The sequence below is a fragment of the Pleurodeles waltl genome, chromosome 12, assembly GCF_031143425.1.
Source record: "Pleurodeles waltl isolate 20211129_DDA chromosome 12, aPleWal1.hap1.20221129, whole genome shotgun sequence".
NCBI classification, from domain to species: Eukaryota; Metazoa; Chordata; class Amphibia; order Caudata; family Salamandridae; genus Pleurodeles; species Pleurodeles waltl.
In genome coordinates this window covers 464,266,934-464,289,015 of record NC_090451.1, presented here as the reverse complement: position 1 = coordinate 464,289,015, position 22,082 = coordinate 464,266,934, and positions in this window count along the sequence as shown.

Genomic DNA, 22,082 nt, shown 5'->3' with positions numbered 1-22,082 from the left:
TAGTTAAATACCAATTATATCCGGAAACATACTTCAAATTAAATGTATTAATAACGGTACAACCAGACACGTTGCTGATACAATTTTGTGTTAATTATGTGCTCTGTACTGTAGGTCACTTCTAAACTACTTCCTCTAATGATTACTCTATTTAGGTTCTAATGACTATTAGTTAAATGTTGTCAGTGTCTTTCATAACCAAGTGGGATCATTATTTGCAAAATCTAAAAAAGCTAAATATCGCAAGCGAGCTTGACCCACTTGTTCCTTACGAATGCAGGTTAAAATGAGCTTTTCATCTTTAAACTGATGCAAATAATTATGTTAAATATGATTGAATTACTGAAACAAACCAACGGGGCAGTAAATATCAACCCAATTAGTGTCAATTAAAAAGGCACAAGTGGAAAGTTGCTTCTGCAATCATGACATTTTGTGCTTGAAGCAGGTCTATTCCCAAATACCAAGAGATATTTCTACCAAAATTAACATTTTTATTTTGGATTTCAATGACAGAACAGTTTCCCGTGAATTTTATTGAATGGAGAATGATATTAGGCGAACTGAATAAATATCATGTGGCGCTTGATTAAATTGCATTTTAAATGCAAACCTGTCCTACCTTTTTCTTCATATAGCTGGGAAAATAATCACTGCCATGATGTGTTCTAGACAGGTTTTCATATTCTGCTATTTTTCTTGTACTGTCTAGATCATCATGCATCTCAGGGTGACAGCAGTACATTGTGTGGCAAACAAGTTGACCGACTTCGTATTCGCCTGCACATTTATAAATTAACTAGAGTTTAGTAAATTTACTTTAATAACACATTTACTGCAGAACATTTTCCATAGCTGTGATGGAAAAAGTAATCCATGGCGCAGGAACGGGAATGTGTATGTTTAATAAGATATCAACGATTATGTCTATGAATACTACAACCAACACATATGGCATAATTTGAGTTTGAGTTGTCATTATGTACATCTCACTGCATCCCTCGGAGTGCAAATGTTAGCAGCTGACACGCGATGTAGGGGTGCTAGCTTTCACCTTAGCTCGGTATGTTCTACACAAGCGTGTTTTTACTTTTATTCTCAAACAGGACACTGTCTTCTTGTTGAGGAGGATCTTGTTTTGAATAATGGAGCAGGATTCTGGCCAGGTTTACTACCCAACACCAGGTTTCAGGAAAGCCTTCTTGTTGGACCTGGCTTTTTTGGCAGTGTCATCCCCAACCTTTTTGCCTCCTTCCTCCTATTTCTTCTGACCTCTTGTTGTTGGCTCTAGGACTCTGAGCACTTTATCACTGCTGATCAGTGCTAAAGTGCAGGTGCTCTCCCAACTAAAATTTGGAATGATTGGCTTACACCTAATTGGCACATTTAATTTACCTGTAAGTCCCTTCTGCATGCTATCTCTCTACCCAGGGCCTGTAAATTAAATGCTACTAGTGGGCCTGCAGTGCTGCTTGTGCCACCCACAGAAGTAGCCTTTCAAACCTATCTCAAGCCTGTGTTTTGCAGCTTGACTCCAATCCAAGTCCGGGGCAGAGTGACAGCTGGGGTTTGTGCATACTTTTCAAAAATCCTGTACACAGGAAGGGTAGAGGTGTCACAGAGGTGCATCTGCATATTGAATGGTCCTGCTGGGCTGAGAGAAGGGGAAGCAGTGCACACCTACATTTGTAAAGCCTGTGCCCTGGCCTGACACAAAGGGCTTGTTTACCCCCAAATGATGTCTGGAGCCTGTGCTGGAGGAGAGAGGGGACACTCTTAGAACCATGTGTAACTGGTTGGAACCTCTTCTCCCCCTCTTTGTAAGTGGTGTGCAAAACTGAGTATAAGTTCATGGTTTTTCACCATGTTAGAGAGACACTCTTGAAATAAGAAGATACTTTTTTGGACAAAGAATGCTGCTTGAGGGACTCATCAGGAACCACCTTGGACTGCTGCTGTTGTGCTGACCTGTGACCTGCTGGGTCACTAGGAGGACCTGCCTGATTGCAAACCCCTGGTGCTGGCCTGCTTGTAGGATCCTGCCACCCTGTGCTTCCACTGGTCTCCCCAGGGGCTGGGTGCTGTGGCCCAGTCCCTGCCAGCTACTTGCTTCCAGCGCTAAATCAGCTCCTGCGCTGGAGCGTAGTGCTTTTCTTCAATCCCTGAAACGTATAAGGGAGAGCTGTACTTGATTTAATTTCCATGCCTTGAGAGCGCTTTTTTGCCTCTCCCCGAGGGGAAAGTCTCCGCCGAGGCCCGAGCAGGCTGGGAAGTCAGAGCACATCCAAAATGTGCTTAATGAGGTGCCCCCAGGGCAAAAGAGAGTGAAATGTGGAGCAAGCGCACTCCTTGTGGTGCCCCTGGGGTGAGGCATACTGAGGGGAGCGCCCCAGGGCACTGGCAGCCCCTCTTCTTATACATTCACTGCTGCAGCCCGGGAGGGTCAAAAAGAGGAGGCTTGGGCACCGCATCAGGTGTGGGCACATCGCCAGTCAGGGGCCTCATCGGAGGTCCTCCGCTCCGCCGGGCCCCTATTACTGTTTGGGAGATAGCAGGCAGGGTGGCAAGCTCGACGGAGGTCCCCTGCTAGGCCCCATTTAAAGTGCGGAGTGACAATTGGAGCACTCGTGCCCATGCAAGTGGGCAGGAGAACCCCTGCCTGGCTGCGGGTCAAGGAGATAAGGTTGCCCCTGAGTGAGGAGTGTGATCGCCCCTCTCCATGCACTGTTTTTCTCCTGATAAGAGTGTTGGAGCTCCTGGTAAACAGGGTGGACTGTGCTCCCCCTGTGAAAACTCCCCCCTGGATGATCTTACATTTCATCTACCTTAAGTTGGGTGATAATGAAGACATACAACTAAGGGGAATCGTTCTAGGGGTATATTCAAATAATGTTTTGGCCCCTGTTAATGTGTTGGGTGCACCATGTGTATATATGGGGTGATGGTTCCTCTTAGGTGCAGCCAAAATGTGGTGCAGTGATAATGATGCCATAAAGTATTCTGAAGTGTCAGTTCTGTATGCATTCATGATGTTGTTGTTACAGTCATAATACTGTTTTACTGTATGCTAATGCTCTGCGCATTTGTGCTGTGTCATACTATGCGCAGTCATGATAATGTTTTAGCAATAATGATCATATTTTTAGTATGAGATGTGCATTCTTTTTGATAATGTTTACCTGACTACTGCTTATGTTGCAGGATAACCAGTAACCTATATGTTTTATGTGACTACTGCTCGCTTTTCCAGAGTAATAGTACTGTGTGATGTTCTGACAACTACTTGGGAAGCAGGGTATTACTGACATATTGTGTTTGGTGTAATGATGTTGTGTACAATGCAGTTTATTTTTATTAAAGTTGGTGTTGTGTTTTCTTTGTGGTGGGGACAGTGTATATCGGGAGTTGTGTGTGTTGTGCACACATTGCCTCTGGGATAGGCCTGATTGCTCATGCCAAGCTACCAAGTGGGCGAGCAGGGGTTATCTTGGGTTTGTTATTCCCTCACTCTGACTAGAGTGGGTGGGTTCTGCCTGGCTTAGGTGCATTCCCCAGCCAACTAGAAACTCCATTTCCAACACTTCCATAGTAAAAAAAAAAAAAAGAAATGGAAAGGGTTTTGTCTCACAGGATCCCAATGGGGAGGGTATTGCTGTCTTCAGTTTACAAGATAATTCAATCTGTCCATGATATGCCCTCTGTCAAAAAAGATAGTTGAGATATTATTTTTGAAGGGCACTTTGACCATTGCCAGAAAATACCTAAAGTGTACAAGAAATTATTTTCAGCTGGCGATTCAGATGACAACCACAGATATATAGCTGCTCAAGACTGGGTCAAAGTAAAATAATGTGACCGACCACAAGGAGTACGAGTTGGATACAAAAAGTTGATTGGGCCCTGTCAGCGCTTACATTCGCATTTAGAAGAAATTTTGACAAAAGCCTCTGAAAAGGTGGATTTTCAGCGGGGCAGGGCTGCAGAGGAGCAGTCCGAGGAGGATTTCCTCATTCAACCTTAGTTTTGGAAGTTGAAAATCTCCAGCAGGATGAAGCAGGAGGGTGTAATCTACGAGAGTTCCATGAGGTCTCATACACTTTTGACGAAGGACCACTGAACAAGATTTGCTGCTTTAGAGAAGACCTTAATGAGAGCTGCTGCCAATTCAGGCTGACCAGTGATGCTACTTGGGTGGATAGTAGAGCAGGATGGTCCAGTTCTTCCCTCAGTTCTGAGAGCAATTTCTAGCCAAAAACGTTCTAAGTCCAAAGATTTGGCCTTTGGTAATATGGACACCTTTAGCACCACCACCACGGATTTAGGACTGGAGGGGCACCAGTTTGGGGGTTAGGACTCACTCAGGCAGAGTTGAGGTGCGGGTTCAAGATGGTTGGAGTCTTTTCTGTCCCTGAGGCTCTAATCAGGAGGCCTGACAACAAGCCCTTATAGTCACTCTGGCAGTCCGAGTTCAAGCAGTAGAACAGGGCTCAAGCAGCATTGCAGGCCTATGAAGTTTCAAGGCAGGCTCCAACCAGCTTAGCAGTCCTTCCAAGTGCAGCAACACAGTCTTGTGGAGTACACTGTGGTCCAGCAGCAGGCAGTTCTCTGAGAGTGGGTAAGAGGATCCAATATTTATTTCCGATGTCAGAGTTGAAGTAGGAGAAATTTCTTGAGGTTTCCACAGTCAAAGGTATTTGGAATTCCCTGCCTCCCTGGCCTGGCTTCAAGCTGGGTGCATAAACAATGCAGAGGTGAAATGTCCCTTACTAGAAGGTATAGCGGAGCCTATTCCATTTTCAAATGAGTCTGTGGCCAGCTCCACCCCTCATCCTGCTAGTTGATGGCCCATCCAGACACATTTATTGTGTGGCTGTCCAAGAGGAATAAACAGCTGCCAACTACACCCAGTCATGTGACCCAGGAACAGGTTGCAGATACCAACTTTCTACTGGCATTTTCAAAATTCTAACTTAAAATCTGACTTTACATTAAAGAGCGTTTTAAATAAAAAAAAATAAGACAATGAGCAGGAAATGTCTACCTGTTCCCATTGAAAAGTTAGCACTTGTTAAATGTAATAAGGTAACACAATGTTATCCAGTGGGACAAGTAGGCCTCACAGGAGTGAAAAAACAAATTAAAGAAGTTTTCACTACCAGAACATGTAAAACCTAAAGGTACAAGTCCAACCTTTTAATTACAATGCATCCCTTCCTATGAGCTACTCATGGTTTACCTCAGGGGTGAATGTTATGCATTAAAATGGGAAATTAATGCTTGGCAAAGGGTTTACATTGCCAAGTCGAGTTTGACAGTTTTAAACCGCATTCAGACTGCAATGGAGACCTGGGGCATGTTTGAAAGGGCTACTTAAGTGAGTCTGCAGACCCAATTGTACCATTTCATTTATAGGCCAGTAGTATACACTTTATTAGGGCTTACAAGTCAATTAAATAAGCCAATCACATATAAGACAATTTTATTATGTTTTGGGAGTGAACACAAGCAGTGTAGAACGGGGTAGTAGTGGTAAAGTGCACACAGTCCTAATGTCAGCTAAAACAAATTCAGATAAATAGGAAATGTGAAGGCAAAAAGGATGGCCATGCAGAGAGAGGCAAGTTCAACAAGCGTCTTGCTGGTGGTGAAGCCTGCTCTTCCTCCAGTTTTCTCTTTCTTGCAATTAATGTCAAGATTTAATTTATAGTTTTATCTATTTCTTATATTATAATAATATTGTAAATTATTTCTTTTCAGATAAAGTATGATATTAAGCTGTATAAATATAGGCTATATGGATATTAATTTTTCCAGGCTCTTTTTCTCCTCCTGCCTCTGCACCACATTCATTTCCCTCAATGTTCGCGATGTTGATGATGGACCAGACTTGTTCCTCCCATGATGTTTGCTTCAGTTACAAAAAAATAAAATAATTACACTTCACACTTGCAGAGCGCACTACTCACCCAATAGGATCTCAAGGAACTGTATACATACCGCTGTTGAACCACTCCTGGCTTTTCCCTGTGAGGTGCCCACTCTTGGCCAGCCCCAGGGCAAAGCCAGGCATCCAAACACTGTGAGGGACATTGTGGAGATTGAGTAAGCTATTGCCCAGAGTGGGACCCATTAATTAGATTAGGCACCAACGCAAGAATTATCTGGTCCAAGGGAATTGAGCCCAAGACCTGCTGAGGTGGGAATTGAACGCTGATCCCAGGACAGATCTCTGCCTCAGGGGCTGCTGCTCTAACCATTGTGCCACACTTCTCCACAGAGGAGGTACTTTCCCTAATGCCAGGCTCTCTCTTTTGTGTTTTGAGAACAAGTCATGAACACAGTGCTTCAGATCTCAAAAGCATTTCTTGCAGTCTTCTACAGTTCGTGGGTGGCATGAGACTGATTTATATTAGCTGCTATCTGCTTCCAGATGTTCTTTCGAGCATTAGCACTAGTTTTTTTTAACAAAATGTTCCACTAGTTGGCCCTCTTTTTTGACTCCCTCTTCTACTATACCCTGAGATTCAGACTTGCTGAATTTATATTTTCTTACTCTTTCAGGAGATATAATATTAATTGCAAAAACCAACAAGCATTTGCAATGCAATGGGTCTCGCATTTGCTTGAGTTACAGCTATTAGCATTGCAAATTTCTAACTGGACTTTTCTTGCCACTTAAATTGAAAATGAAAATGAAATCAGTTGACATAAGCGAGACGATTTCAAAGGGCCATGTCCGCAATGAGTATGAGCACGTAGGAGAGACACAAAAAGAAAAAGAAGTTTGCTTGTAGTCAGTCGTATTGCCAATCATGCAATTATCCATGTAACAGGGGTAGTCTGCAAGGTGGTAACAAAACCGTCCCAAGGAGGGACAAACGTAAAGCATTTACCATTGATAACAGGATAAAGGATTTTTGAAAGGCAAGCCGAGGAACAAGTGAAAGTGATGGGTGTTCCTTTTAAAACTACGGTCTTTTGGTGTCTTGAGTTTGGGTGATGTGTTTCACGACATTAGAAACTGTGTTTGCACCTCTCCAATACTGATAATATATGGGGCCACACGTACAAACTATGTTACCGGTCGCATATAGTCCACTTGGCTCTTTGCGACAGGTAAATACTTTTTGGCATGTACCAATGGCAAAATGTGACTTGGTAACTTGTCACTGAATTACAGCCCAGATGTATGAAGCTCTTTTACCGGGTGCAAACGGCTCATCGGCCCAATTTTGGCACTATTATTTGATACTTTTCCTGAATAATCATGTTATTTCCGGTCGACATGCTATTTCCACACATATGCTTTTTCCAATCACTTTTTTCAACTGGAAAAATGTAATTCAGTAAAATTGGACACAGTTAAATCATTTCCGTGGGACCTGGAATACACCTGTGATTAAGCCCTTTTTAGCAGGTTTGAGTGTGATTTTACTGGGCTTTAATAGGAAAATAAGGTGCAATTTTACTGCATGTGATTTACCGCTTAACATGCAATCAAGGCCTATGTGTGTATTTCCAAATACCTCTATCCCTTTGTGCTCTCACTTAAGACTGAGGGGGTTATTCTAACTTTGGAGGAGGTGTTGATCCGTCCCAAAAGTGACGGAAAAGTGACGGATTTACCACCAGCCGTATTACGAGTCCATTATATCCTATGGAACTCGTAATACGGCTGGTGGTATATCCGTCACTTTACCGTCACTTTTGGGACGGATTAACACTCCTCCAAAGTTAGAATAACCCCCTGAGTTTGCAAACCAGCGATACAATTGCCAATGTGAACAGAATGGCAATATGGCCAAACCTGTTGCACGCCTCTTTCAAATTCCCACATGTACATTATAAAATGTGTCTTTTCCCTAATGTCTCTAGATCTCTTGTGTGTAATAACAGTACCATTTGTCTAAACTGTGAGCCAAAATTCTTGTATTTAAGTACTGTCAAAAGATAATGCTATGAAACCGCATCACATGCTTTTTCTGTGTCAAGTGACACAACAACCAAATACCAATCGGTACCTATTTTCTCACATGTGTTTTTAGTGGGGTCCTTTGATATGACACAAATACACAATGGTCCATAAGTACCAGGTTAGTCAACACTGCAGATAGGTGCACTGCCAAAATTATACCCTGCATTTTGTTCTCTACGTAATTCCTGCTCTGCAAGTAGCATTTTAGATGTTTTATGTAATTCAGCTGGGATGCTTTCACAGACTGAGTTCTTGCAGAGATAGTTCAAATGCTGCCTTTTGTTCCATAGCTAATTCAGACAATAGAAGGTCTGTATTGTAACATAGCGCTTATGGATGTCTATGAGGAGAGGCAAGAGATATTTGCAAATAATCACAGAACGCAGTCTTAATCCCTTTTTTATGTGTATTATACTACATATTTCCTATCTCTGGCAGAGAGGATATGTGCAGGTGGACGTTCTTTTGTATAAGGCCGAATAATAACCTGCTCATTTTCTGTCCCCTTCGGTGTAATCTTTGCCTATGGGTCTTTAAAAAAGTTCTAGTTGTTATGTTAACCTCATTCGTCCTCTTCAGAGGCATTGTGAGAAAGCCAGACCCATTGTTGGATATTTCTAAGCTTCTTCAGTTTCCTTTTCCAATATTTGTTCATATTCTTAAACATGAGTGACACTCTAGTGACGGCGTATCAATTTATGGCCACCTTCATTATTTCTCATTCTGTCCTACTGTTAGATGGCAAGTCCATTTAATATGTGAAATAATGCTGTATCTCACCTTGTAAACCCTTTTTTAAAATCTTGCATCTGTAATAGCTCTGGCTGCTCTCTCCCATTGGGAATATAGATCGTGTCCTTCTGCATTCATAGGTTAAGATCAGTGCGAATGACCGTATGGAATTCTACCTATATATTATACTTGTTCTCCCGATATTAGTGCCTAGTCAAGTTTAGAGTATGTGCCATATACCTGGGAGCAGTCTGAATATTTTGGTTGTTATGGCTGCTCGGATGCAAGACTAGAATTGCTCTTTGTAAAAATTGTGCCATGATACTTTTGCTACATTCATCATTTGTGGCGGGGGATCACTAGCTCTCATTTCATTAATCGTATAATTTGAGTTTCCAGGTCATATTATAATAGATCCTTTAAAAGGTGTGATTACTTGTCTTATGTGTGTGCCCCATTTGCCATTACATAAGCACTCGCTCTTCAGTGCTTCACATAACCATTTAATGCCCCGACATTCCAAGGCAAGATCTAAATTCCTCTTGGCATGGTGTGTAGTATGTTATTTGGCCGTCTGTTGTTAATACTTCTCCACTCCCAATACAGGTCCCTTTAAACTACAATGTAAGAGTACATTTAAACTCCTTTGGGTGCTCTCTAAAGTGCCAAGTTATCATGCATAACTTAACCTATAAGATCTTTCTTGCCACACCTAGAATCATGGTGATTTTACGAACAAGCACAAAAGCTATGTAAACATACTTACATCTATGCTTACATCTATGCATTCTTTGGATCTGCACATGCTAAGTAACTAGGGAATGAATGGAGCAGAGCCAACAGGCCACTCACAGTGTGCTCAACCCATTTGGCTCAAAAGACCTATGGAACTCTCAGGAAAGGTAGACCTCACTCAACTCCACAAGAAAGAAAGAAACACACATATCTGTACTTCCCCAATGCTTATTATTAATCCGTTGATCAATCCTCACCAGGCATAGGTTGTTGTCTGTGTGCAATGCCAAGTCATTTAGGAGTCGTCTGGATCTCTTTGGGCTGTTGCTTATCTGTTCACTTTCTTCTTCAAAGGGCCTGATTAGGAGTGGGTCATTAATTTCTGAACGCTGCATAAAAATCTGTTTGTGCTGGGGTCAGAATTGCAAGTTTAGTTTTATTTGATGTATCCCATATTTATCAGCTGTATTAACTACTCTCAATCTTCATTAACTATATGCACCTCAAACTGTTTTAATTATCGAAACTGATAATGGAATAATCTGCAGAATTAACATGCAGGAATTAAAAAAATGTAAGTGTTTTTAAATGAAAAGAAATGTAGTGGACGGGTATATTTACATGTACTAGGCTTGAATAGCTGAAGCAACATTTTCTGACAAGCTGTCCTGCCTTATGGATGTGAAATTTTATTTTTCCTAACCTTCCTATAGTATATTTTCCTTAATGTATAATAGTTGCTTAAAATGTTTTTGTTTAACTCTGCAAATGTTTTACCTACACAAATAACACTGTAAAATAATGAATAAGCAACTTGTCTATTAGTGAGGTAATGAAGAGGTTTATACCTTAAGATACAGTTTTCTAAAGGCAAATGAATAGTGAGAAAGCCTGTAAACCTAAACTTTGTATTTGATTAAAAAAAAATCATTCCACACTGCTGTCTGTGGACTATTGTATTCCTAGTGACAGCACAAAGAAGTGACCCTGTTCTTAGGAGGGCTTCAAACGCTGATTGGCTGACTGAATTAAGAAGAAGCAACATGTTGCAAATGCTTAGGTTGTGATGCCTATAATGTGTGATCTTAGAGTAGGTTACCTCATTGGCCCTTATGCTCCCAGATCCTTTCCACATTACCATTCAGATGCTGCTCATACAGAGAATACAGAGAATGTACTGCTTTTCTAGAACCTCTCCTTATGAGAAGTTCTGTTTTGTTTACTTATTAATTTTGAGCTGTTATTAACGCCAAAGACGTATGTTTATTGATATTTCTTTCTAATTGGAACTTTTTATAGGTTCTAACTGACTCCTATTCTAACCACCCTTGTTGTTAGAATGGGGTTTCTCTTCTTTATAAAATGTGCTTTATGCATTCCTAATGAATTATTGATTGCTTATTTTGATCATTGACTAAACTAAAGATTGATATTGATGAAATATAAATACTGACTCAATAAAGATGAAATACTAAAAAGATTTGACTAAAAAAACTTTTAACACTCTCACCAACTCCTAATAGATTCTATTGAATTTCTGATGATAAACTGATGTAGAGCTCCTGGTTAATCACAACTAATGTCAAAGATCCATACGTCTAGAAGTGAAACAGCAGCGATTGTTCCCTGATGAGTGGTTTAACTTTATCTTGTAAAGCGATATTTGAACTTGGATCCCTGCTCCGGCACCTGCATAAACACCTGTTTGTGTGGGGGTAAGAAGTACAAGTTTGTTTTATTTAAGACGCCCAATATTCATCAGATGTACTAAGTACCTCACTTGATTTTAGGCACTTCAATCATGCCGAAATTTAACAGGTGAAGAATATATGATAGTTACTGTATCATGCCAATTTTGGTGTGATTAACACCACAATCCTCTGGTTATTCCCCAAAAACTCAGGTGCTATTTATTGCACCTAATAAATAATGTATCTTGGAGTATCATTATGTATGAGGTGCAGCAAATAGCACCTTGTTTGAAGAACAACTCATAATCAGGTTTATCACCTGATCAGGTGTAGTTGAGTTCATGTATCCTCTTGTGTTTATTATTTTTATTGATCTACAGATCATAAACATTCATCTGAAGATATCTTGGTGCAATTAGACTTAGCTTGATTATATAGTTACATGCAGTACACAAAAATAATCTGTCAAGCACTAATATGAAGGAATTTTTTTAACAATCTTCTAAATTTGAGTAGAAAAATATCAAAATACAGAGAAAACTGAAAGGAGTTCCAAAATCTGCTGCAACTGTGAAGGCTCTGCCGCCAAAGATGGCTCTGAGAAACTTAGGAACTGTCATAAAGAAGGTCTTCTTGACAGCATGATAGTGATTGTTTCATAGAGAGTGCACTTCTCTGAAAGAAGGTTTGGTGATGGACCAAAAAGCACTTTGTGCACTAAGCATAGAGATTAAGTAAACATTTCTAATTTACTAAGAATCAGTGTAAAGACGCCACGGCAGCATTAATGGACTTCAATCTCTTCTCATTCAGAACAAGCCTGGCTGCAGAATTTTGCATGTACTGTAACTTCTTTTACACATTCACTGGTAGAACATGATGAATGCCTGTCCAAAAATCCAGTCTGAAAACAATAAGGGCATTTTGAATCTAAAAACTTGAACATCCGAAGTTGAAATAAGCACAAACGTAAAACAGTACTAACTTGATTTAACTTAGTTACCGTGGCTTACAATTAATTAGTGAGCTCTAAAGACCCCATGTAGCAGATTCCTCAAAGGAAGCTTCAAAACCAGCAACGGTGCAAAGGGATACATAATTTCCATCTTGCCACCATTCAATTTAACTTGATTCGGTCTCATCAAAGCCTCTATTGTCTATAAACAGTCATGTAGATTACCAGTATCCTGTTCCAGATCACCATCAATCATTAATAATGATATGGATATCATCAGCAAGCATAAACGGGGAGTAAAAGACTGCATGAGAAAAGTCAGAGGGACCATATGTAGATTAAAGAGCGATAGGGACAGCACAGAACCCTGGGCATCACCAGAGTTTAGTATTTTAGTGTTGGGAGAACAGAGGCCCTCATTATGACCAGTGCTGGCGGTCTTCTGCCCACCATATTACGAGTACTGCAGGATTTATGCCACATTTTGGGTGGAAATCCTACAGTAGTTGTGCTGGCGGATGGAGGCGCATGGGCGGTTTTACCACCTGCCCTGCCAGAAGGACTCCACCAGCCGTATTACAACCTGTAATTTGGCCTGGCGGTGTACTGATGGCGGGGTGCTGCCGGCGATGGAAGCGCCTGTTCCCAATTCCCTGCCAGACAACCTCCTCACCGGATAAGGTAAGTCAGGCATCCGACAGGAGATAGGGGTGGGAGGGTGGGGGGTGTTATGTGTGCGTTTATGAGTGGGTGTATGTTTGTGTGTGTGAATGTAAGTGTGTCTGCATGTGGGTATACATGTGCGTATGTGTGTGGGCATGCATGTGTGTATGCGTGTGGGTGTGTGCATGCGAGGTTGAATGTGCATATGAATGTTGAAGTGAATGCGTGTATGAATGCTGAAGTGAATCCATGTGTGAATGTTGAAGTGAATGCGTGAATGAATGTTGAAGTGAATGCATGTATGGATGCATGTGAGTGAATGCATGTATGTCAGTGATGGTAAATGGGTGTATGTGGGGTGCGTGTGGGTGTCTGTGTGCGCGTGCATGTATGCAGGGAGGGGGGTGTTGTACCAGAAGGGGAGGCTGGGGTTTCTGGTATGTAGGGGGGGTGTGGGGGTATTGTTCTTTCTGGGGGGGGGGTCTTCTGCTGGTTATAGAGAAGAAAATGTGGTGTGTTGGCGGAGGTGAACCTGCCACACTCATAATGTGGCACTCTTCACTGCCAGCCCGTTGGCAGTGAAACCATCACTATGGTCCTGGTGGTGAGTAGATTGCCAGGGTCATAATGAGGGCCATAGTAACCTTGACTAGTTTGGAGAGTACATTTGTAAATTAGAGATGAGCTGTGCTAGGTATCCCCAGCTCCTCAAGGCGAGTTAACAACATCAGATGGTCAACAGGGTCAAAGCTCGGAAGCACAGGCACAGCAAGGGTGGTTTTTAAATTTAAGTGCAATAGAATGTTCTGAACAGGAAACCAATGAGGATGGCCTACATGTAGTGGAATCTGCCCCTTTAATATCCAAAAGGCTTCGTTAAGTCAATCACAGTGGTGAATGTTTACATTCGACTGAGCAGAAGAGCAAGGTCAGAGCTAAGTGACAAGCTGATAGATCTAATTTTGGAGCAAAGGTTGGAGAGTGACAAATATGAACTATGGGCCTGATTTATTAAAAGTTAGTGCTGCCTTTGCGTAAAAAAATGACACAAAGGCGGCGCTAACCATTCATAAATCAGGCCCCATGTGTCTCAGGTGACTTCAATATGTGGCTAATGAGCACACTTCCTGCGAATGAAGTCATAGAGGTCCAAGATAAATTCAGAATGACACCCAGCCAAGAAAAGCCATAGTGGCACAAAGAAGACAACAGAGGTCAGATATTACAAGGCAATCTGGAATTTCTGGGCCTGAGAGCTTTAAATGGTCACTTAAGTCCTGATAAACCGCCTGGCACTTCCTATCTTACTAAACCTGGGGCAGCCCTAATTGATTATACATTCTTGAGCCTTTCTCTGTGGCAGCTTGCTACTGCCTTTGGCTTTGGAGATAGATCAGAAAGCGACTATTGACCCCAAGGGATAACTTTGGAGCTAGACATCAAGTAGCATGAACCAGTGGCAGAGCAGTTAATCCCAGTTGACACAATTAATCTTACACATATCGGATGCTCAGCTGCTTCTCTTCCAATGTTGGAACATGGAGCCAAGCAAGTACGGTTTTCCCCTTTGATAGAGGGAGAATACCCTTTTGCTAACTGGGAAAGATTTACTACTGAACTTGCTATTCGATTCACCAAGCCAGCCCCAGCAAACAGGAGAAGTCATGATTGCAAGAACAATTCTCCTCAGGTTTGGACATGTAATCCCTTGATTGGGAATACAAAAAAGGAAGTAAACCAACTATGGGTGGCCCTCAAAAGGACACCAGAGGACCAGGGGAATCATACAAAACTTTGGAAAAGTGAGGAAATCATAAAAGGTTTAAAAGGGATGGCTCAAAAAGAGCACTACAACTTCTTTTGGGCTAAATCGCTGCATGACATTAAGAACAACTCCAGTTCTGGGTGACTGTGAATGGAGCTGTCAGCGCTCTCCCAAGAGTGTCAACCTCTAACATGTCTGAGGTAACCTGGTTTAAGTTTCTTTACAACCACTTTAACCTTGAGGATCAGGTGGAACACATAGGTATTATTCAGTGGATCCGGTATTAGCCATTCCTCTGGTGGTTCCATGTAAAGAAAAGGTTCACAATCAGCCTGGATGGATGATCATCATGAGTTTTATCTATAGACAGATTACTAAAGGATGAAGGGAGGGAGCATGGTGCCCCAGTGGAATCCCTCCAGTCATTTATAAGAATGATCCATCATTCAGGGTAGCTCAGTTAATCCCGCTTTTTAATTACATCACTCAGCATTATTCCCTACCATTCTCTTGGTGAGGTTTGATTATTTCACCAACTTTCAAGGGAGGAAACAAAGGGGACCCTGGGAACTACCATTTGGTAGCTCTAATAGACAATGAAGTTAGAGAACTACAGAATTGGATGGATGTAAATACCATCATTTCATTGAATCAAACAGGCTTCATGAAACAAACAGGGACCTCAATCAACATCATAGCTCTCTCACTGCGAAGTGATCTCGCAATAAAAGTCAGCATTTGAAAGGGTTGACCGAGGGAAACTGTGGGGGAAACTTGTCAATTGGAATATTCCAGCTGGCTTATTGAGGACCCTGGTATTATTGTACACTGATAGATGGGTCAGAGTCAAACTAGATGATGGTGCCCACCTGTCACGGGCTGACAAAACAACCCAAGGCCTGAAGCATGGTTGCATGCTGGCTCCACCTTTGTGCAGCCTGTTTCCATCTGATCTCTTGCTTGCCTTAAATAACTGTTAATGGCCATGCTCTCAAATTGGGGGGTCTCCAGCTTTCAAATCTTCTGTATGCAAATGATTTAGTTATCATTAGTAGAAAAAAAGGTTGGTCTGCAGGAGCTTATTGATGTAACCTTGGTCTACTCAACAAGTAATAGTCTGACTATTTATAGGAAGAAAAACAAAATGTTAGTAGTTCACGACAAAAGTTCACAAGAGCACTCCTGGTTCATGGGTGGGTGATAAATTAGAAATAGTACAGTTCTTCAGCTACCTTGGAGTTAACTTCAATTCAAATGGAAGGCATAAGAAACAACTGGAGGAAATAAGAAAGAAGGAGAATGTGCTGGCTTTTGGCTTGATGTCCCTCTATAACAAGTTGAAAGGTCCAACACTCATGCTGATCCTGCAGGTGGCTCAGGCAAAAATCCTTCCTTCATTGACTTAGGGAAGCGAGGCCTTGAGGGGATGGGATAGTGTCAATTTGGACAAAATTGTACTTAAAGTAAATATCTGTATTTTCAATTTACCATTATACACTTCACAAGCCCAGGTCAGGCTGGAGTTCGGCATTGATAAACAAACACTGGCGCTGAAAGCATCTTTTAAAAACTGTTGATATAGGCTAAGGCTAACGCCAGAGGGCACTTTGAGTCATCATCTTTGGTCTGAAATCTAAACTCTTGGGCTCAACATTATTTAGATCAGACCTTAGTTACTCTTGGGCTATCTGGTGCGTGGGACTTATCAATGAGCCACATGGAGTTTAAAAAACTATCCAAATTGAGCCCTCAGTTACTATAAGCAGTTGAAGATAAAGCCAGCGTGTCACAACACTGCAATGGTTGGATGACATTTCGCAGCTATGCCAGGCTTAAATCACAGTGTTATCTTAGTGAAATTTACAATAATCATGTGGCTTAAATGTTTATGAAACATAGGCTAGGGATACTGCCAGTTTTAAGACATTATTCTTCATGGAAGACGAGGGAAGGTCAAGAGGTCTGCCAGCTATGTTGCCAAGTGCCAGAAGATATCATCCATTCACTGTGTCTATGCAAGTCTGTCATGGGGGAATGGAATATGCTGCTGCATAGGAAATGCATGAAATGCATGGATCATGGAATAAGGTCAGTCAGGGAGGTGGTGAGGGCCTGTTTTGAACCAACCAGCCCGAGGCTGTGTAGTGGCGAAATTGCTCAAGATGTTTGTAAAGAGGGCTGATGTTGAGGACCTTGAGGAAGCTGAGTAGATGGGAATAGGCTCAATCGACTAGCTTACCTTGATAGTGCCTGCACCATGCTGCGGTTTAGTCCTGGTAACAGACACAGGCAGAAACAGCTGTTATATGATGCACCTTGTTTTTGAATCTGAAAAGGCTTACTAGACTTTTTGCCTAGCAACCCTCTAGAACTTGCAAGGAGCATCAGCACTTTATTACTTGGTCTGTTTTGCTGCATTACAATTGCTATACTTGTATACTATACTTGTATTCAGACCGTAGTCTGTCCATTGCCAAGACTTCCCTAAGCTTCCTGCTTGCTCTCTTAGGAAGGTCTTTTCTAAAAACTTGGTTTGCAGCCATCCCAAGTCTTCTACTGAGTACCTACAAACCATCCCATGCATTTTAAACCATCGCATTAGCACGTTAAACCGTCGTATAGGCACTCAAAACTATCGCATTAGCATTTAAAACTGTGGCTCCAGTTCCTGTTTCTGGAAGGGTCCATTTAAATATTGCCTTGCAGCCTTTAGTTCTTGCAAGGAGCATCTGTAACTTATTATTTTAATGTTTAATGTTTTACAGTTGTCATACTTGTCCTTAGACCCCCAGGCTGTCTAATGCCCACACTGTCCTTAGTATCTTACTTGGTTCCTTCTATAGGTTTTCCGAAAGCTCCGTTTGAAGCCACCCCAGAACTTCTAACGTGCACTTGCAGACCGTGCCATGCACTTTAAACTATCACATGAGCATTTAAAATCTTAGAGCCATCCCAGATCTGGAGAGGAGTGTTTATACTTTAGCTCTCATATTGTTCTATGCACTTTAACTGTTGCACTCGCACTGAAAACTCCAGGTTGCTCAATGTATCTTCTGGGGAAATGCATACATTTGGTAAAACACTGCACTTAGTGCTGCCCCCCCCCACCCCCTTTTCTGAGGGAGGTGCCTCTTCTCTCCTTGGTCAAACACAAGATCCTATTAAGAAGTAGCACTTTTACTCCCACACTGCCTTGGGAACCTAATCAGGGGACTCTCACTTTAGTATTCATATTATCATATGCATGCCGCAAGGGGACGTATGCTGGGGAAGGCATATGCACTTTAAGGCAAGGAACTCTTAAAGAACTTCCAAATTAATATGAGCACGTGTACCTTAAACTTGCATACCAACCTTTAGTGATGGTACATGGTTAGAAGAGCTAGATGGGCTCCTCCCTCAGCTCCTTAATACAGGTATGCATAAGAGGAGTATATGTTTTGTACAAGCTATTTCAAATTGAATTATGGCTGAGAATTTTACAATGTAATTTTATTAATGACAATTTTGAATGTGATTTTTGCTTTTATGTGTTGAAAAGAGTTTGTATCTCAATGCTTTTTATTAAGCAATAAAGATTATTTGATTTGATTTGGTCAACTGGTCAGCAGGCGGGGCCTGGCACTCCCTGTCACCAGTTCTGCTCACCTCGTCTATGTGGTTGATGGCCCAAATTCAGGAAGGACTATGGTTAAAGCAAGCACGCACCTAAATCTTCAGACACCGACCACAGGGATTTCAAACCGGGAGGGAATGGCCCCATCTTGTCCCAGCAATCCATGCGGATCCAGAAAACTTGCATACAGAGACTTCTGGTGGTGAAGGAGGATCCCCATTACCACTGGAGTAATAACCATGATAAACTCCGGGGTGTCCAAAGACCATGACCATTTAATCATGCATTGTACAAGGTCCACCTTGAATACCCTGAAATGTGTTGTGTTTGCCTTGGGGACTTTAGGATGACAGATGCTTCTGGTGTGGCACTTCGGGGCAGGGGTTGTTATTATCAGGAGGAAGGGCTGTTTCATGTTTCTATTAGTCCTTATTTGATGTACCACTACAGCAAAGCACACATCAAGCAGTATGCCAATACAGTAATGCAGGTAACAGAGTGTCAGTCCCTCTTGGCAGCACAGTAGTACTTCCTGGCAAAATGTTATTGGTTCCAGTAAAGTTCTGATTTGGTGGGGTTTGGCATCCAGTACCTAAACCCAAATGTGCCTTTGAAGTGGGGGAGACTTCAAAGAGGCCTTTGAAAATCAGAAGGTCCTTGCCATTCCTTTCCTGGCTCCAGCCCTCTACAGTGGGTTGTGCACCCTTTGTGTGGGGAGAGGCACAGGACTATTCAGGTGTAAGTATCTGCTACTCCCTCCCGTATATCCCAGGAAAACCCACCAGCCAGGTGATGGGCATCATGATACAAATGTCACACCCAAGCTCCTTTTGTGTGTGACTGTCTAGAGGGAATGCACAAAGCCCAGCTGTTATCCACCCAGGCGTGTATTCAGAGAGCGACAGAAGCACAGAATGGTTAAAGTCTGAAAATGCCAACTTTCTAAAAGTGGCATTTTCAGACTTACAATTTAAACTTCGACTTCCCCATTAGTTGTGATTTTAACTTGTGAGTCCAGAGACACCAAACTCCTAATTTCTATCTTCTCCCAATTGGAAGTTACACTTAAAGGTTGCTTTAAAGTAACCCCAATGTTAACCTATAGGCCTTACAGTAATGAAAAATGAATTTAACAGTTTATCCCTAATTGGACATGCTAAACTTAAAAGTACATGAATGTTTTAAATACATTGCACCCTGGCCTTGGGGCTATCTAGGGTTTACCTTAGGGGTGACTTATGTATAATAAAAAGGAAGGCTTGGACCTAGCAAGTGGGTGCTCTTGCCAGATCGAAATAGCAGTGTAAAAATGCACATAGGCTCTGCAAGGGCCGCCTGAGACATGCTTGAAGGACTACTGCAGTGGCTGGCACAATCAGTGCTGCAGGCCCACTAGTAGCATTTCATTTAGAGGCACTGGGCACATATAATACACTATACTATGGAGTCACAATTAAATTAAATATACCAATTGTGGAAAAAACAATTTTGTCATGTTTAGAGTGAAAAATAAATAAATCCAGGATTTGTAAAGCATGACAAATCACCAGTGATGGTCTGAAGGCACTGAATAGTAGGCATGGGAGATTAAGTGATTTTCCCAGAATTACAGGATGTTGAGCCCACGCCAAGACTCAAACCTAGTTCACCCACCTCCGAAGTCACTGGCTCAGGATTTTACACCACATCCACATTCTTGAGCACAGAGCACCTGCACGTTAGCACTGGTAAGCAGTGGTAAAGTACACAGAATCATAAAGCCAGCAAAAATGAAGTCTAAGAAGCAGGTGGTCAGAAGGCATAAAAGTCAGGCAAAACCACGCCTAGGATGCCAGGACTAACACACAATTATATCCACACACACCTAATGTCATACATTATGGTTTGCAACACTGATCTGCTGAACACTACTCAAATGCACCAGTGTTCCCTGTGTCTGATTTTCCTCTCCACTCTTGGAATGGTAATGGCCTTCTAGATTGCATCAAATGAGTGACATTCCTCTGCTTTATCAAACAGCACCTGCCAGGCATAGCCTTACGACACTAGACCCACTTTTTGTGTTCTAACTGTCCGTTCTAGCACAGATTCAGCTATAATCCTCTTTTTCACTCAGACTTTAGCAGGGGCTCCAGAGGAGTGGCCATACTAATCCACAAACCCTTCCCCATGGTACAGACTATTCAATACTCTCAAGCCCATTACTTTGAGGTGGTGGAAAAACTTGTAGAGAAACCGTATAACATTTGTAGTCTCTACACACCCCCATAGCGACTGAAGCAGACTCTTGATGAGCTCATAAGCGTAATTGCCAAGCTTTCACCAGGGATTTTCATCCTTGGGGGTGATTTCAATGCCACCTGGGACTTGGCCATGGATATGTCTGTATCCCCCAGAAGGCACTGATGGGAGACATCCAGGGTATTTGCCTATTGGAGAGACTTATGGGGACTGTACACTGATTGGTGGAGATGGCACCCGACTGAGCAGTCCTATACACATCTGTCTGCAACTACCAAAACTCTCTCTTGCATTGACTATATAATCCTCCCTGCCATCAACATGACCCATATGACAGCAGCACACATTCTTCTCTGGGGTTTTCTCAGACTACTCACCACTAATACTCCATAAGGTGATGCCTAGGGCATATAATCGACCACTCTTGCACCTTATCGCCCGGTTCCTTAATGACTGCTGTTTAGCAGATCTTTTAGCCACAGAGATTCAATGTTATTATGAGCTCAATGATGGGTCATTTATCAGGGTTGGTACTATTTGGGCAGCTGGCAAAGCCACAATCAGGGCAGTGCCATAACATATCTCAAACATGTTGCACAAGACAAACTTAACCACGTGACAGAGCTCAAATCCCACATTTTTTATCTAGAGACTAAAGCCACCACACATATGTCTGAAATCTCCTGCTCCAACAACTAAAGCTTGATAGGGTTTTGTTGCAGCAACTTGCTTTCAACAAAGCTCACCTTTGCTGGAGAGTGTCTATTGTGCATGTGTGTGAACATGGTGAAAGAAGTGGTAAGCTCCATTGCTAGCTTGCCCCTGGATAGGCTAGCTCCATCTTGATTCCCTCCATTACAGACACGTCAGGAGGCACTCTGCACACACCAGTCGTGATAGCAGATGCCTTTGCTGGTTTCTATGCTGATCAGTTTGAAGCAGGGACATAGATAATCCTTTGCATTATGTCATACCTGTCACCACCTTATGCAATCTCATTGTGATAAACTGGAGTCCCCTCTCCCAGAAGCTGACAAAAAGGTGCCAATATATTCACTGAATCTGGGGAGAACCCCTGGTGCAGGTGGGTTCCCCCTTGAGTAATATTGTAAATTTAGTGACATCCTTGTCCCAGACTTGCCTAAACTCTATAGTGAAGTGGTGCAAATAGGCTCCTTCCCAGCCAACTTTTACCTGGCCACCATAGCGGTCATTCCTAAAACAGGGAAACCCCTCTAAATGCTGTGCATCATACTGTCACATTTCCCTAATAAATGCAGATATAAATATTTTCAGCAAAACACTGGCAACCAGACTCTAACAGGTCCTGCGCTCCTTAATACATCCAGACTAATGTGGTTTTATGCCCAATCATAGTAGCTGGCACTGCATCAGACACGTTCACACTGATCTGGCCCATGTCCTTAAAAATATCCATCTCCATAAGGCTACTGCTCATATACTTTAAGGGCTTTTAATTGGTTGACTGGGCATGTTTGGACCTAGTCCACCAGCGCATGAGCTTCATCCCCTCCATCTGGAAGTATTTCAAGCTCCTCCATAATATGCCTGTGCTAGAAATTTGGGGGGTCATTCTAACATTGGCGGGCGGCGGAGGCCGCCCGCCAATGTTCCCCCTCCAAAATACCGCTCCGCGGTCGCAAGACCGCTGAGGGTATTTTGGGATTTGCCCTGGGCTGGCGGGCGGC